The sequence below is a fragment of the Artibeus jamaicensis genome, unplaced genomic scaffold (genome assembly GCF_021234435.1).
Source record: "Artibeus jamaicensis isolate MK-2021 breed Jamaican fruit bat unplaced genomic scaffold, CSHL_Jam_final contig_444, whole genome shotgun sequence".
Lineage (NCBI taxonomy): Eukaryota > Metazoa > Chordata > Mammalia > Chiroptera > Phyllostomidae > Artibeus > Artibeus jamaicensis.
The window spans coordinates 5,178,065-5,195,580 of NW_026521831.1; positions in this window are offsets into that span (position 1 = coordinate 5,178,065).

Genomic DNA, 17,516 nt, shown 5'->3' on the forward strand with positions numbered 1-17,516 from the left:
TACCATCTCTCTCTTCTCAATCCCACACCGCTCTTGTCCTCTGTGAAGCCTCTGCACATGCTACTCACTTTCTTGGAATATGTGTTCTAATCCCTCTCTCAACTCATCAAGCAGAGCTCTATTCTGGGGAGCCTCTGCCTTTACCTTGCATCTAGGTAAGGCTTTCTTGACCTGGGTGTCTATAGCTTCCCAGGTGTCATCTAGAATGACACTTGTCACCCAGTATTTTACCTTCCTATTTATTTGTCATCTCTTCCCATGTGCAGAGATGGTAGGACTTGCCAAGAGGTAAGGGATACCTAGCTGATTTTCACTGCTGCAGGCCCATCATCAAGCATGACTGTAGAATGTGGTAGGGAGAGCTTGATGCCTCAGCAAAGACTGAAAGGTCAGGGGAAAAGGCCTAGAGAATTCAACCTCTGAGCATCATCTGGAGTTAGCACATGAACAGTTGGCCAAGTGCATTTCAGGTAAAGAGAAGGTATATGAAAAACCACAGGAGAGAGTAGGAACCCATATTTGAAATATTTGAAGACTAAAAGGCATCCCAATTCTTGTTTTATAGGGTAGAGAACAGGGGAAGACCAGGAGTCTTCAGGGGGTATTAGGAAGCTGTGTGTGATCTGTCACCTAGACTAGGTCAGTCACATATCCCCAGCTTTTCCATCTTATCTGTTTCCTTTGTGTATATTATTTGGATAGACTATAGTCATTCAGAAAACCCTGACCTGTTTCTCCTGAGCTAGGAAAATCCCAGAAGCTGGATTCAGTTTTTAAGTGGTCTCAGCAAACATTCAAACATTCTCCTCCCTCAGACCCAGGCCAGTGGCAGATATGTCTTTCCCAAACAAATAGGGGAGAGGGGAGGAGCACAGTCCAGAAGTGTGTGAACAGAGCTGAGGCTAACAAAAAGTGGCGAGCTGACTCCCTGCATTTCCTCCAGTGTCTGTTGGGGAGCGGGCTCCTCTCCAGGTGGTACTAATAAAGTCGGGCTGGGGTAATGGGATCAAAGCCCAGAAACATGAAAGCTGCCTGGAGGCGAAAGAGAAGAAGGGGATGGGGCCTGCCTTCATCCCAATGTTAACCGTTCCCGCATTAATCAGATTCAAGTATCTCAAATTGGACTTGTCTCCTCTTCCAGGAACATGAAGGGAAGCCGCAGTTCCAGAGTCATAGTTCTTTAAAGCAGGAATAGCCCCTTTAATCATCTGGCCCAGCCTCTTGGGGGAGAGGTAGAAAATGTGAGGCTCAGAACAGAGCTGCGCCTTGGGACAGTTTACACAGTGAGCAGATGCAACTGTCTTGCCCTTGACCTTTACTTTCTTCACTTAGACTCTGAGATAACTGAGGGTAATGACCTATTTTTCTGGAATAGGTTCATATCACCTTACCACACACACTGTGTTTTAGAAGGGGAGAAAACAATGAACAGGGAGACAAACGACAAGAAAATCTCACCCAGAAACATGAGTCATAAATCAAATGAGACAGTGCAATGCAGTAATGACTAGGCAAGCAAACATGAGAGCATGGAATAGGAAGGGCAGTGTAGGTCACAGCTTGGGCGGGTCAAGAGGGGCCAGGCAATTCTTATGTGTTACCACCAGGACGAGAGACGACCCCAGTGCTATGTCAGAGGTGCTAATGCCACATTGTGAGCAGGGGTGGTTGGAACCAAAACAAGGAGAAAAACCAGGAGAAGATGGCAGCTCAGAGGTGGGATGGGCTGGTAGACCAGATGGACCGGAGGACTCAGCTGAGGAAATCCAACACATCAATTCATCAGCAATGCCAGGATGGCATCGCTGATGCCATCAAGAAAAGAAGGAGTTTGAAGAAAAGGATTTCAAGAAAAGGAGGAGTTTGAAGTTGATTTGAGGAACTTGGTTGCCTTCACATGGATGCAGATCTGACTACAGCAGAACAGTTGATCAGAGTCTGCAGTAGAAGCCACTACTGATAGGACCAAGGAACACATAAGGCAAAGGGGTTTGGATTTATATGGAGTGCTAATTAATTCCTAGGAGGAAACTTTGCTTATATAAACATCATTTTAGAAGATGAAAAATTGACCCCCACTTGTATCTTGGGATATTTAAGAAGGTGAGTAAGAGCCTGTGCTCTGGGGTTACATTCTGGGGTCCAATCACCAACTACAGGGCCTGTCCAAATCTTAGAGTCCCCCTGCGTCATGGGGATAATGTTAGAACCTTTCCCATAGGACTGTTGGAACAAGTAAAGCACTTAGAGTCATACCTACACATCATATGTGTGATGCGTTTGTGGTTTTCATCTAGTACTTGATGATGTATAAAACTGAGAGCTAAATTTTACTGACATCTTACTACAGGTCATTGCCAAACAGTGAAAACACATTTGCATTCAATCTGCATCATAGTCCATGGAATATGGGATGTTTCCTGTTGTCTATTTTTCCATTGAGTTCTAAGGCCAAGAAAAACAGTGGCACATACCTTTCCTAGTCTAACATATCCACAGCCTGGTTCTGCCTTTATCAGCCCATCAGCCTCTTCTGCCAGCTGAGAGGTCCTTGGGAAGGAGATGGGAGAGTGAAAATCTCCTTGAAATGAGCTGCTGGCATGCTACTTTCCTGCCACCTTTAGCAACTGGAGGAAGCATCGAGAAAACACTTAGGGGAATTTGACACTTGGTCAGTCCCTGGATGGGAGGCCATAGGAACCATTATGTCTTACCTATTGAAGTATAAAGGTGGAACATGGGACTTATCTTGGGTGGCAAAGCAAAGGCAGGTAGCCACTGTTGGGATGAATTTTTTTCCAGTAGTTCTGGGTTCCAGCCAGAGTAAGGCTTCCCAAAATAATGCCCTTAAGGGGTGAGAGGATGTCAGCTTCAAGAGGCTGAGGGACCATTCAGGTGCTAATGGCTGAGATGACTCCCATTCAACGGGGCATCACCCTCCCCAAGGAACTTGCAAATTTGTTGCCAGTAGAGGATCTCTGAGGAACCCACCACAGCATCGTGGAGGAAAGAATCACTTTTGTGCGCACATGCCTGCAGGTAAATTGGGACCAGAAGCCACCACTGGTACTACGACCCCTGCAGCAGCCCTCCGCCATGGCCCACTCCCGGAAAAGTCAGATGTCTCCCAGGGAGAGGGACGGCGACCAGGAGGGGAAGGTTGTAAAGAGGAAAAAACACGCTCCTCCATGGCTGGTGTTTGAGTCCGTCTGGCCTGAGCTGGGGATGGGATAGAGCTCTAACAGGAAAGGGGAAATGCCAGTAGCCTTGAATAGCCATTTTGATGATGCAAAGACAGGGATGGAGCACCCAAGCAAGGGAATGATGTGAAAGATGGCAGAGTCTTTCTGCCTACACCCAACCTAACCCAACTCATGCATGAGTTGTGGTATACAAATCGGGTGGACTTTGCTATCTCCATGGTCCCGAGGAGAAGACCAAGACGTGGACAGTCCAGGTGATTGGCCTAAGATTTCACAGATACTGTGACTGTGGCTTGGATCTCTGCACCCGAGTCCGCCTGTCTCCAGAGGTCATGCCTAGAACCACCCTGCCCTATCCTTGTAGCATTGGGTGAAGGGTAAGTATTCGAGGAGTGAACTAAGTTACAAAAGGCTTCAGTTCCTAATGCAGAACACACCCCATGAATTGATGAGCCTCTTCCCAAGTGCCTCCCTCATGTTTATGAAATGACCTGTGGGTGCTGCCCCATTTGTAATGACTCCATGTTTACAGGGAGCACATTATTTATGGAAGCAGAGCTAGCACCATTGCAAACCCATTAGAAGGCAGAGAGAGCAGGGAGGCATTGTTCGCTCCCCATCGAGGCTAGGATTCTAATTACTCAAGAGCTTGCACCCTCTTCACCGTGGTATCAGGCCCAATAAATAACACCCCGTGTGAAAATGGTGTTTAATGTAAATTGTGACTTAGACCACACAAATTGATAGTTGGCCGTGGAGAGCTTCCAGCATTAAGCAGGAAAGTTAGCAGCCTCCTGGGAATTCAGAAACCTGGCTCCTTGGAGATGGCAGCCCCATCCCTCATTGCACAGTTCTCAGAAACAATTAACATTTTTTGTTTAAGTAGTAAGTGCCGAGGAAGAGATGCAGCGGGGGTATCACTGCACTTGTGGAATCACGAGGTGTTTGGAGGTGGATCTGCGGGCACTTCACATAATGAGACGACCATCCTCAGATGCCAGTTCTCAGAGTGTCTCGGTGACAATCACTCTTCCAAGAAATAATTCTAGTGATCCAAGGTGGAAGCTGAGCTTCAAAGGCTACGTGGCTCAAATCGCTGTGGAATTTGTGCACTCTCAGGAAATGCTAGTGTGTCAGCAAAGAGACAGTCATTTTGGTTTGTGGAAAAAAAATAGCATTTACATTTTTGAAGGAGAGATGGGTGGTCTTCCTGCTGTGGGGCTCAGAGCCCCAAGACCATTCCGTGATGCTGGGAAAACCTATGGGGAAGGCGATGAGTCAGCCCGCTCAGTGTGGCAAGGGAAAGGGAGTCCCCATGAGCGTCCTTCCAGCCCTGGGAGAGGTTAACTGGGACACAAACACCAAATGGTACTGAAAACCCAAACATGAGCTCCACCCACGCACCCTTCCCCAGGCACAGGCTGTGGGGAGTCTTCCAGACGTTGTCATCTGCTAGTCTGTTCAGGGGAGGCTGGGTGAATTGGTGAAGGACTTAATATTGAATGTAAACTGTAGCAGAAAAACTTTAAAAATGAAAAAACAAACAAAATTTGACACCCAGGTCTGCCACTCATCCGCTCAGTGACTAGTGTGTTCATTCGTTCATTCACTCATTCATTCATTCATTCTTCATTACTTGGACCCTTTGCTGAGCCAGGTTCAATGCCAGCACTGGAGACACAGGCACTCTGGTCTCGTGAAGTTTAATAGCTTGTGTCCTGAGGTCTCACCCAGGCCTAGATTTTTCCCTATTTAATCATCAGCTCACCAGGCTTGGACTTTTCCCTCTGGATGCTCAGTGCAGCTCACACGTGTTGTGCCGGGGCTAGGCTCCTTCGTGTGTATTTTCTCACATGTGCTTCAGGATAAGGCTTCAAATGAAACGGCGTTTGTCCAATTTTACAGATGTGGAGCACCCTGAATAAAGCCCCAGCCTTCAGTAGCCATCAAGCAAGTCCCTTCCTCTCATGCCCCGGAGGTCTCAGGCATAGCGGGAGGCAGCATCCACCCCTGCAGAACCAGGGCCAGGGAGGTTCATCCAACAGGCATGGCCAAGGGGCAGTGCAGCAGTGGCTGAGAGTTCAGATTCACTCATCACGCTCCTCCTCTGCTACTCACTGGATGGCCCGGGGAAGGCCACTCTCTGGGCCTCCATTTCCCACTCTAACTGATTTAGGAGAGACTTGAGGATGCTTCGTTCAGTCGTTCGTGAGGGCTCCTGGCCAAGAAGTGAGTGGTAGGCAAAATCCAGCCCACTGTCCCTTTATAGAGCTTCAAGCCCCGGTGGGCACTGGCCCCACCCAGAGGAAATAGCAATCTTTCCCTAATCACGACAAAGCTCTGTCCACGCTGCTGGGACAGGGCCCTAAAGCATCAAAAACTGCTTCACATCTCCGTCCAACTCCCTTCGAAATTTTCCACGTGCACAGTCCTGAGAGGGCGTGCGAGGAGGCTGCAAAGACAGGCCATCACGGACTTTGTGTCTGCAATGGGCATGTATGAATGCACTTGGTCATAGCTGCAATGTAGGAAGCATGTAGGCATGAGCTTCAGCAAGCCACGGGCTCCGTTCCCGGCCCCCACATTGTAACTGTGCGTATTCAAACATCAGAATGACCACTGTCCCCTATCACTTTTTATGCATTACTGCATTCCAAGTTGCAGGACACTTTGTGTATATAGCGTCACTCAAACATCATCGTCAGTCTTCTCCCCTCATTTGGCAGAGAGAGAAGGATGTTGGCCACCATCACAGCATCAGAAAGGGGTCGCTGATGCCCGGGCTGGAGCACAGGTTTCCCCAAACTTGAAGCACTTGCTCCTGATCTTGGTTGCTCTGTCTGACCCCACCCCTTGTCCTTTCACCAGTCCATATCTTCCTTTCCTCTACTTCAACCTGAAAAGAGCACCATTCTTCCCCAAGGGCTCCTGGGATGGTCACAGTGTTAAGGATCTCGAGTTAGACCTGTGTTCAAATCCTGACTTTCTTACTTCCTAACCACATATCTTAAAAAAAAAAACAACACAGTCTGCATTTCCTCACCTTTAAAATGGAGATTATAATAATAGCCTCTAACCAAAAAGCTCATTGTGAATGTTAAGAAGAAACTCTGTACACACACACACAGGTCCCAGCCCAGTGCCTGGCATATAGTAAGTACTCAGGAAGCATCGGTCGCTATTACTATTTAGTAGTAGTTAAAGCAATAGTGCCATTACAGGAATCCCTGCTCTGGCTCCTTGCCTGATGCCGGTGCTTAGCAATTATGCATTAGGTTTCCTTTCTCATGGAAGAGGAGAGGGGGAGGACAATGCCGCACTCTGAAGGTGGCCTCAAGGATGGAGAAGGCATTTGGGAGCCAGCAGGCAAAGTGCTCTGTGAGTCACTGTTGGCCTTGGCTCTCAAGTATGCTTTCTTGTTTGCCTTAAAGAAAGCCAATGCCCAGACTTAGCAGTGTTGACAAAGTGTTTCAAAGGGCATCTCTTTCAACTCCAGAAATTCTCCATTAGAGAACACTCTTCCAGCCAGATCCCCACTCCCTTACTAGGCTCAGGATCCAGCATGGCAATGCCCCCAGCTGGCCATCCTGTGCCAGGCTGGTCACCTCTACCTGGGAACCTGAGTGGGGAGATACGTCCAGGTGCTTCCTCGTCCCCTGAGGTGTCTGGTTCTGTGCTCCCACCTCCCATTTGCTCCCCTCTGACTCACTTCTATTACAGCCAAGAGGGAAAGTGTTGAGAGGCTGTTTGAAACACACACAGCAAACCCTATAATCAACCAAAGTGGTCATTTGATCTACGTGGGAATGCGGGCCCTCCAGCCGGCTCCCAGGCACCAGGAAGTGACACCAGCGAGCAAGGAGGCCACACCGCTAATGGGAATAACTGCCATCTGGCCTAGAATGCCTGCTGGTCACCAGGCCTTTTATATGCAACAGGCCATTAGTCTTCACGGCAACCCCCTGAGGAAGCCCTCACAGGCTTTTTGTACAGATGGAGGAACCAGGGTCACGGGGGCTAAGAGGCTTACCCACATCCTCCATGGCTAATGGGTGGCAAAGCGGGAACTCCCACCAGGTGTGTCTGACCAGGCATTCTCACCTGGGAGCCTGTCCATTCAGCCAATAATCAGTTCAATGTGCTCACGAGGAACAGGGAAACAGGCCTGCGTCCTACGTAGCAAAGGGCTCAGATCCATAGGGAAAAGCTTCAGGAACTCAGAAACACTCTAGATGTCGCTTCATGGTTATTTTTATTGATAAGAGAGAGTGAATTTGTTTTTCCACTCATTTATGCATTCACTGGTTGATTCTTGTAAGTGTCTTGCCCTGGGATCAAACTCACAACTTGACTATGGGACGATGTTCTAAGCAACAGGGCTATGCAGCCAGAGCTGTCGATTCACAGTTGGCTATTGTCCTCCGGTGAAATTTAACAAGCGTCGACCGTGGACCTGCCACATGCCGGGAACTATGCTGCGTGCCTAACACACACAGTGATATGAGATACTCCTATCCAGAACTCCAGGTCTGAGTACAACTTATAGCCATTGACAGGTGACCGTGACAAGTCACTCACAATCTCAGAACCTCACTTCCTTGTCTGGATTCTGAATAACATAAAGATCCGATAAATACCACGTACCACAGTGTGTGATCTGGAATAGGCTTGTTGCTATTGATACCCGTCGCAATTGTGATTATTGTTACTGTTGTTTTCCCTTGGTCCCCAGTGCCCCTTTACCGTATGGCTTTCCATTTGTCCCCACCAGCCTGATGACCCAGCCTCCTTGCTTCTCCTCTCCCCCCTCAGGTACTTGAGGTCTGCTGGGTTTTCTTTGCCCTCAGTGGTATCTAAAAAATAAGACTTAGAGTTTCTTTCTCAGTCTTCTCTTGGTCCCTCCAGAGATAAACCCAAAGGCCCTCTCACTCTAAGGATTTTCCTAGCCACTCATCTCAGGGGACAGAAAGTGATAAAAATGTTTCCAGGCCAATGCACATCAGCTAAGCGTGGCTCCTGAACCCTTCTCTGAAGTGGTCCCAGCATTTTCCCTTCCACTGGGGCTCTAACTGGCCAACTGCTCTGGGATTTATGTCACCTAACTAAGTAAAATAGTCATCTCCTTCTGATAATTTTTTTAAAAATATGTTTATTCATTTTAGAGAGAGAGAGAAGCATTAATTGGTTGCCTCCCATCTACGCCCCGACCAGGGATTGAACCCACAATCTAGGTACGTGCCCTGACTAGGAATTGAATCCCCAAACTTTTGGTGTACAGGACAACACTCCAACCAACTGAGCCGCACTGGACAGGGCTCTTTCTGATCATTTTCAAATTTAAATTTAACAGAAGGACATAAAGTTCTCTAATGTTAGAATTTATGCAAATATTTATGCAATGATGCTTAACGCACTAGATTCGGGGTTCTTTATTCCCGAGCCTTCAATTATGTCTTTTGACTCTAGATGGTTCTGGAAAAGATTATGCACATTTTTACAATTCTTGATGTGTCTGGAATAGAATGAAGAAGCAGATAAGATGTAAGTAAGTTAAAAACTACCTCTCAAAGTATCCTTGAACCCGAAAAAGTGAAAAATCCAGTGGTTGCTCTTTAACAAACTGTGGTAGAATATAATTGGTTAGCAATGTGCTTAAATGTCCCAACCTCACACCATGTGCATAAAAATAAGCTCTAATGAATTAAAGATATAAATATGAAAAGACAAACTTTATTAGAAGAAAATTTTGGTGATTGTCTCCATGACTTTAGGGAAGGATTTCATAACACAGGCACAAGGAGTACAAACTATTAAGAGAAAAATAAACTCTATTTTAAAAAATATTAAAATGAAAAAATAAATTGACAAATCAAAAGATTAGAACCTCGTACTATAACTTTCTTTGGAGATTCAGAAGAAGCTGTGGGATCACACAGTGAGGGTACGCTAAAGGTCTGTGACAACTTCCCACTGGACCTTCTTACGTGACAACAAGGGAAACTGGCCACAGTCAGCTTCAGAAGGAGGAAGACTTGTTTTCACTCATGAGAGAAGTATCTCTGAAACCAGTGCCGTGCACAGGGCACTGTATGCAGACACTACGGGACCTGGTTGTGTCTGAGGCACTGACCCCAGCCTAGGGGAGCGCACAGGCTATTGGGGGGCCACCCAGAAGCAAGGAGAGGGTTACTCTGAGGACCAGAGAAGAAGAAGTAACACTGAGCGCTAGTGGGGAAAGGGTGGCCTCTATAGAGTCTCCCAGACGGGAGCAGCATGAACCCTTGTCCTTGAGGAAGGAACAGACACTTTCCAGATGGAAATCAGGGAGCAGAAGCAGGGCTAAGAGGCATGGAAGTGTGGAAGACTAAGGAGTCTTCAAAACGGCAGAGAGCTGTGCAGACAGGGTGCTAGACGTATGCTTGGGGGTGGGAGGCAGATAGCAGGAGGTGACACTGGACAGTCACTCTGGGCCTATTGCAATGGTCTTTGTAAGCTTCCAACTTACTCACCTTATGAAGGGTTGAATTGTATCCTCCCCAAAAGAGACAGGTTGAAGTCCTAGCCCCCGACGCTCCAGAGTGGCTATTTAGAAATAAATATTTTCTATAGGTAGATCACTAGATCAGTTAAAATGAGGTCATTTGGGAGGGCCCAAATCTGATACGACATCAGTTGTAGAAAATGGGTGAGGGGAGCGTTGAACACAAAGATAGACACACGGAAGGAAGACAGCATGAACACTCGAAAGCAGCAGTGCCATGTGAGGGGAGAGGGCTAGAGTGACACATGTCCACGCCAAGGAACACCAGAGGCGGCCAGAATGCAGGGGACGGTCGTGGAAGGAGCCTGTCCTTAGCATCTTCAGAGGGAGCGTGGGCCCCGCTGACACCTGGCTCTCAGACTTCGGGCTTCCTCTTCTGTGAGGGCGTACATTTCCGCTGCATCAGCCACCCAGGTGTGGTCGTAAATGCCAAACCACTGGCAGTGAAGGCCCCTGCTGGCTTGGAATCACCCACAGTACCTTCCTCCCCAAAGGGCGAGGGGAGCTTCAGACATCAGACTGTCTTCTGTGGAATCCCTGCTTTGTCCCTTTTCAACGTTGTGACCAGGACCTCGGGTTCCAGGTGTATCCAACAAGGAGATGCTTACATCCGGAGGGTGATAGGGAAGGACACATCACACGTGCCAAGTACCTGTCGCGGCGCCTGGCTCCAGTGATGGTCAGTGAACGCTGGCTCTCAGGACTGAGCCCACCTCCCTGGCGGTCTTTCTCAGTTAAAACTGCTCTTTGCTTGATGTTGTTTTCCCACAGGCGCCAAAGTAACTGGGGCTCTTATAAAGGAGTGTGTTTACATGAATCAAATTACCAGAATTTTCTAAGAAAAGCATTCTCTTTCACTGGAATATTTACTTACAAAACTTCATTCTAGCCCAGGGAAAAATGATGCCTGTGGCTGGTGGGCTGGTCCTTGCCCCGAAGCCCCTCCCTCGTGGTTCCAACCAGCATTTCTAGAATATATCCCAAAGTCATCAAAAGCACAGGCAAGCATGTAAAGAGAGACATGCTGTTTAGCAGGGAAAAAAATAGAAGAATTTTGTACGAGACCTGGACTTGAACCCTTCTCTGCCACTGAAGAACAGCATGAACTTTGACTTGGGACCCAGGCCTTCCAACCTCAATATTCTCATATGCAAAATAGGGCCATGGCTTGGCCAGCAAAAAGCTGAGGGTGGAATGAGGCAAAGGCAGCAGTTTGCCTTGTGCGTCCCTGACCGAGTTCAGGCCCCTGGTGCCCAGCTGTCTCTTCTGCTGAGACCAACATGGTGGCATTGAGGGGAGCCAGTGAAATAAACTGGTCCTGGCCATTCCATGTGATTTGGAGGTGACCAGGTCGCCAGCTGCCTGTCTCCAACTATTCAGCAGCTGCAAACTTTATTCACATCCATGAATCAAAGAAGACACTGCTCATGAATTTGTTCTTAGCATTGTTTTTGTTGAAATCTACTTTCAGCCGTGGGCTGTCAGGATCTTTTCCGTAAATGCTGGAAACGACTGGCCAGCCAGGTGCTGGGTGTCTAGTGTGTGATGGTTTTGGATTTGACAACAGAGAGGGCTCACTGGGGGGACCAAGGGACGGTGACTCACACAGGCTGGAAGGAGCGTGGGAGCTGGGACGAGTAAGGGTCACGCTGTCGGGTAAGTCCCATAGCAGCAGGACTGTCCTCACCAAGGAACAAGGGACCAGTCTTTTCATGCCTATTGTCAGCAGAGACAAACCAAGCATATTATACAAATCAAAACCATCCTTCGAGTAAGACCATTTAGCAAGAGATCTACTCTCTGAACAAACTTTTAAGAGCACAATACTTATTCTACAGATGACCTCTGGAATTTAGTCATCTTGTATAAATGTGTCTTTATGTCCATTAAGCAATTCTCCATATCTCCCCTACCCCCTAAAAAAACAACAAGAATAACAGAAAAACCAAAGAGAGACAAGGAATTTTGGGGAGGTGCTGATGTGTGGCCCTATGAGAGTATATATGCGTCCAAACGCAACAAATTATCTGTATTAATTTGTGACATTGAAGTGGTCTTCAATGCCTCAGTAAAACTGGGGGGGGGCGACAATGTTTTGATCTCAGAAGTCTGCTCTCAGAGTGGTTTAGTCTTGGAGATATTTTAGCGTCATCTCAGAACCCCTCCTACTTATGGTTCCTGCTACACAGAAATTCACAGAAGTGAGGAAGGCTGGCATATGGCACACTTGAGGAGCATTGTCACCCCCACCTCTTCCTGGACCGGTGACCTCTTCACGGCAGTGTCCTCGCCTAAGAAACTGAAATAATAGAACTTGCCCCCTACACCAGCTGCTCTCTTGTGAAGGAGGGTAATGTCCCAAACACCCACACGCAGGACACTCCGCTGCTGCGGCCCATGGCGACTTCCTTTGTGTCTGTTCTTGTGATTTTATGTAAGACATTGCATATCTATGTTTATGGAAACCTTTCTCACAATGCAACTGCTTCATTAAAATTCTCCAGCAGAACTAAGGGCAAGTGGTTTAGTTTTTCTGGGCACAAAGTGCGCAGTAGGTGGTGGCTGGCAATGTCTCTGAGGCCAGGCCTGCCAGCACTAGTGGCCCCGGGGCCAGGTGAGAGGGACCGGAGGACCGGGGCCTGAGGATGGGTCCTGTGCCGGCCCCTTGTGTACATGCTGAGATTCTCAGCTGGAGGCCGTTCACAGGGCGTCCTCTCCTGAGGCCAGGCTCTGCAGAGCTCCCTTGGGGCTTCTGGAGTCCCGGCCTCCTGAGAGAGGCAACTGGCGTGCCAGTGAGCAAGAACTAGGACAAGGCCGAGCAGTGACAAAACACACATGTCCCAGCACTGGAATGGTTCCCTGCTGGCTGGGGCAAAGGGACAGCATGAGTACACAAAGGTGTGTGACCCGAGGTAGAAAAGTAGGAACAGGTGCTGTGGGGTCAAAGCAAGCTAGTTCTGAAGAGAGAAAGACAATGGCTGCGTAGGAGGGATAGTGATGCTTCTGGAAGCAGGTAGTTTGAAATCCTAAAGGACCGATGAGATTTAAATGTGCGTGAGCGGGACAAGGGGAAGAGAGAATGTCGGGCGGGGGAACTGCTGGAATGCAGGGAACTCCTCCTGGACCCAGGTGGATCCGGTCAGAGGTGTGGAGAAGGCCGAGAAGGCCCTGGTGCGGCACTTGAGCTGAAGTCAGGAGGCGGTGGGGAGCCACTGGCGTTCCCTGAGCAGGGGAGGTGTTCCAGAGCTACTCTGAAGAGGACCGAGGACAAGACGTGGTGACCTGATGCAGTGGGAGGGAGCGGGGGCCAGGTGACCAGCTAAAACGCCATCGTGTGGCTAAGGGAAGAGACGTGGCACTAAGCGCCTGGCTTTCAGCATGAGGAGTGCGATCTTACCAGGGGACACTGTCACGGACACTGGGCAGTGGCCACCACTCAGCAAGCCCTCGCCGGGGAGGAGCACGCCCACCCAGATGAGGCCCCTTGCCCAGGTTCAGAGGGCTGACCAGCGGTCACTCTGGTCCAAATGCTGACCCGCGGTCACTCCAGCATTTGGACTCACACAGCCCACACCTCTCACTGCAGAAGGTGTGCTATCACCTGGCAAGCTCACAGGCATCAGGGGATGAGGGTCTGGGGAGAATCCAGAGCCAGGACTGGGCTTGCTGAGCTCAGGCACTGATGGGGCAACTGGGGCACAGGGTCCTGCTGGAGACCGGGAGGGCAGATGGGAACTGGGGAGGCGCTGGGCAAAGGATGGCAGGCTGCGGGGCCCACTCCATGGTCCTGAGCGTGACAGCTCAGTTCAGGCCCTGGAGGAGAGGGGAGGGGAGAAGGGGGAGTCATGGGGAGAAGTCTCTGTGCCTGAGCAGATGTGTCAGAAGCAGTGGGACCCTGACCCTGGCCAGAAGGCGTTTCTCTGACAGCCCAGGAGGGGAGTGGCTTTGGCAATGAGCCACAGCACAGGAGGAGATTCACAGAGTCCCTCCACAGCACGGGGGCACAGGGGGTGTTCACGGGTGTCCTCCCCAGGCCCCCAGTACTGGGGTGATGTGCATGTCCCCATTGTAGGAAGGGTCTGCATTGTCACAGCTGCCTGGAGTCTGGCGTCCTGCCCTGGAGTCTAGAATCACTACAGTCTCCTTGTCTGCAGGAGCTCTAGGGAGAACATACCTGGGACCACGATGCAAGGTTGGGGTGTTAGCTGGCCCCGGGAGTGGGTTAGACTGGGAGGCTGGAGTTCCAGCGCCCACCCATGAGGCCTGCTCTCTCCTGGCACCGATTCGAGAGTGCACTGCCCCCTGGGCAGGAGGGCTGCAGCTCACAGCCCCTGGAGGGCCAAGGGGGGTAACTGTCATAGCGGGAGTTCTAACAAGGAATGGCCAACAGGCTGATGTTGCAGAAGTTCAGGGGATGGGAAAAATAAGAAGCCATCGGAACGCGACTCAGGTGCGAATTTGGTGTCCAGTACATTCTTCCCTTCTCCCTGGCAAGATGAGAGCCTCGCAAGCCCAGCAAAAATTATTCCTTCTCACACTTTTCGGCACGTAAGTGTGGTCACCGAATGAAGCGCGGTCACTGAGCTGGAAGGGAAAGTGCCCTGAGGAACTTCTCAGGTAAAGACTGGCATGGGCTGGGTTGCATACAGTTTAATCCACAGGCTCAAGTCCTCACCCCCAGGACTTTAGAATGGGACCCTGACTGATGATGGGGTTCTACAAAGTTAATCAAGTTTATATGAGATCATTGTGATGGGCTTTGATTCAGTGTAACTGGTATCCTTACAGGAAAGAAAATTTGGATACGGAGATGCACAAAGAGGGGAGAGGAAATAAAGGGACACATGGAAAAGACGGCCACCTCCTCTCCCCAAGGAGCTGAGACTTGGAACAGAGCCTTCCTCACAGACTTCAGAAAGAATGACCCTGTTGACACCCGCCGATTTTGCCCTCTGGGCTCCAGAGTTGTGAGACAGCGCATTTCTGGTGTGTGAGCCATGTGGCCTGTGAGTCTTTACAGTGGCAAACTGCTCTGGGCACAGAGAAGAGCCTGGCTCAGCAGGGGTCCTAAATCTGAAGAGACCTCCAGGATGGAAGCCACATGTAGGGGAGTGGCTCCTGTGCATTGATCCTTGTTAGGGACTTCATCATGTCCCCAAGAAAGATATGCTGAAATCCTAGACCCCAGAATTTAGGATGAATGTGGCCTTATTGGGGGATAAGGTTCTTGCCAATATCATCAAGACCAGCTCCTTCGGGTGGGCCTAATCCATTCGATGTGACTGGTGTCCTTAGAAGAAGAGGGGCCTTTGAGGACAGACGCACACCAAGAGGGGAATGCCATGCAGAGACACAGGCAGAGTCTCTGGGCACACGGGCAGCTGGGAGCTGAGGAATAACAAGGACATTTGGTAGCAAACAGAGCTGGGAGAGAGGGCAGGGCCGTACCTTGAGTTCGGACTACTGACCCCCCAGGGGGACAGGAAAGTAAATGCCTCCTGTTGTAAGCCACCACGTGTCCAGTACTTGTCACAGCAGCCCAAGCAAACTAATACAGTCCCTGCAGTGCTCTCTGTTACCAGCGAGCAAACCCAACTTCTGACTAATACAAAAAGCCGTTGGGAATCCTCAGACCAGAACTTTTAATAAGAGCAATGGGGACAGAATCCAAAGGGCAAGGAGCACAGGGTGGGCACTTGGGGTGGACGTGGCTGTGGTGCAGACTCCTTTCAAGGTTTTTGGTTGTCTCGGTTTTCTCAACCCCATCATGCAGCTAATAAAAACATATAGATTTATGGTTAAGAAGAATAAATGAGTTATTACCTGTTAAGTGCTTAGCAGAGAGCATGAAAGGAGGCGTTGAATAAATGTAAACAATTTTTAAAAGAGGGAAATGCTTGATATACATTGCTGATTGGAGTGGCTGGGGCCTATGTTAGAGATGCAGTGATTCACCCTTTCCCCATCAAACATGTACTGATTTTTTGTTGGGTGCCAGCCGCCATTCTATGCCCCGGGGATATGGGTTGGAAGGATAGGACCAAGGTCTTGTTTTTTAGAAGTTCACTGATGGATCAAGTCACTCACTTTGCTACTAGTAACCATTCTGCCTCTGTCTCTGCATATGACAAAGCAGCCCACAGGACAGTCTCAGGACCAGCTGGGAATCTCACTGCTCTGGGGTTGAAAACAGGACATAAATGGTCCAAAAGTAAGGTCCGAAAATAAGATATTTTTCAATAGAGCAGAGAGAGAGGGAGAGAAGAAAAGTATTTTTACTTGGAAAAAGGTATAATTATTTAAAGCATTTTCAAAAATTAGGGAGTGGAGTGAGAAGATTGAGGATTGACTCTGAGCAAATTTCAACACTGTACATTAGATCCTTGAAGTTCATTGTCTTGTAACTGAAAGTTTGTACCTTTGACCAGCATCTTCCCATTAGGCTCACTCCTCGCCCACGGCCCCTGGTGGCCACCATTCTACTCTGTTTCTGTGAGTTGTTTCGATTCCACATATAAATGATAGCAACCAGTGTTTGTCTTCCTCCAACGGACTCAATTCAATTAGCAGAAAACCTTCCAGACTCAGCCATGTTGTTGCAAATTCCAGGATTCCCTTCTTCCTTGTAGCTGAATAACATTTCATTGTCTACAACAACTCCTTTATTCATTCACCCATTCACAGACACTTAAGTTATATATCTTGGCTGTTGCACAATGATTCTACAATGATAGGGAGGTACAGATATATCTCCAACAGAGGGATTTTATTTCTTTTAGATATTTATCCAGAAGCAGGGTATGATAGTTGCAGATTTAATTGTTCAAGGAAGCTTTGTACTGTTTCCCACAGTGGCTGCACTGATTCGCAGTCCCACCAACAATGCATGAAGGTCCTCTTTTCTCCACATTCTCTCCAGCACTTCTATTTCTTGACTTTGTGGTAGTAGCCATCCTAATACGTGTGTGGTGATATTTCACTGTGGTTTTCATTTGCATTTCCCTGATGACTAATGACATTGAGCATCTTCCTATGCACCTGTTGGCCATTTGTATGTCTTCTTTGGGAAAATATTTATCCACATCCTCTGCCCAGTTTTAAATCAGATTGCCTTTGCTATTGAGTTGTATTAGTTCTTTCTATATTTTGAATATTAACCTTTTATCAGCATATGAGTTGCAAATATTTCCTCCCACTCCATAGGTTGCCTCTTCGTGTTGCTGATTATTTCCTTAGCTGTGCAGAAGCTTTGTAGTTTGGTGTAGTCTCACTGTTGATTTCACAGTTCTGTTAGTCTTACTTAAATGGGGGGATTCTTGGATGTTGCCTGCAGGACTGTTACTCAGACAAAGGGAGACCCTTGGTGTAGACCCTCAACCACAGTCAGTAAGTGATCCATAATTTCAAAAGGCCAGACCAGGTAAAGCTCCTTGACCCTCTTCTCTGTGGTAGGATTGCTTTCTTGTGGGGTCTTGCTCTTGCCTGTGTCCTTAAAGGCACAGGGCTTTGCACCAGATGCCTAACAGCTAGTAAATGTTCAAGAAAAGAAAAAACAATCCCAGGCAGTAAATCAAAGGACAATTTCCAATAAGAGAAACAACAGAACAAAGACTACAGGAAACATTTGAAAGATTCAGAATCATAATATAAAATAATAGTGTGTCTGTACCTATAAATAATAACATGTGCTGTGAAGGAGAAATCTTTTCCTTTGGATAGGTTTATAAAACCAGATGAAGAAAGCCAGGGTAAGTACCCATGTTTGGTGCCAA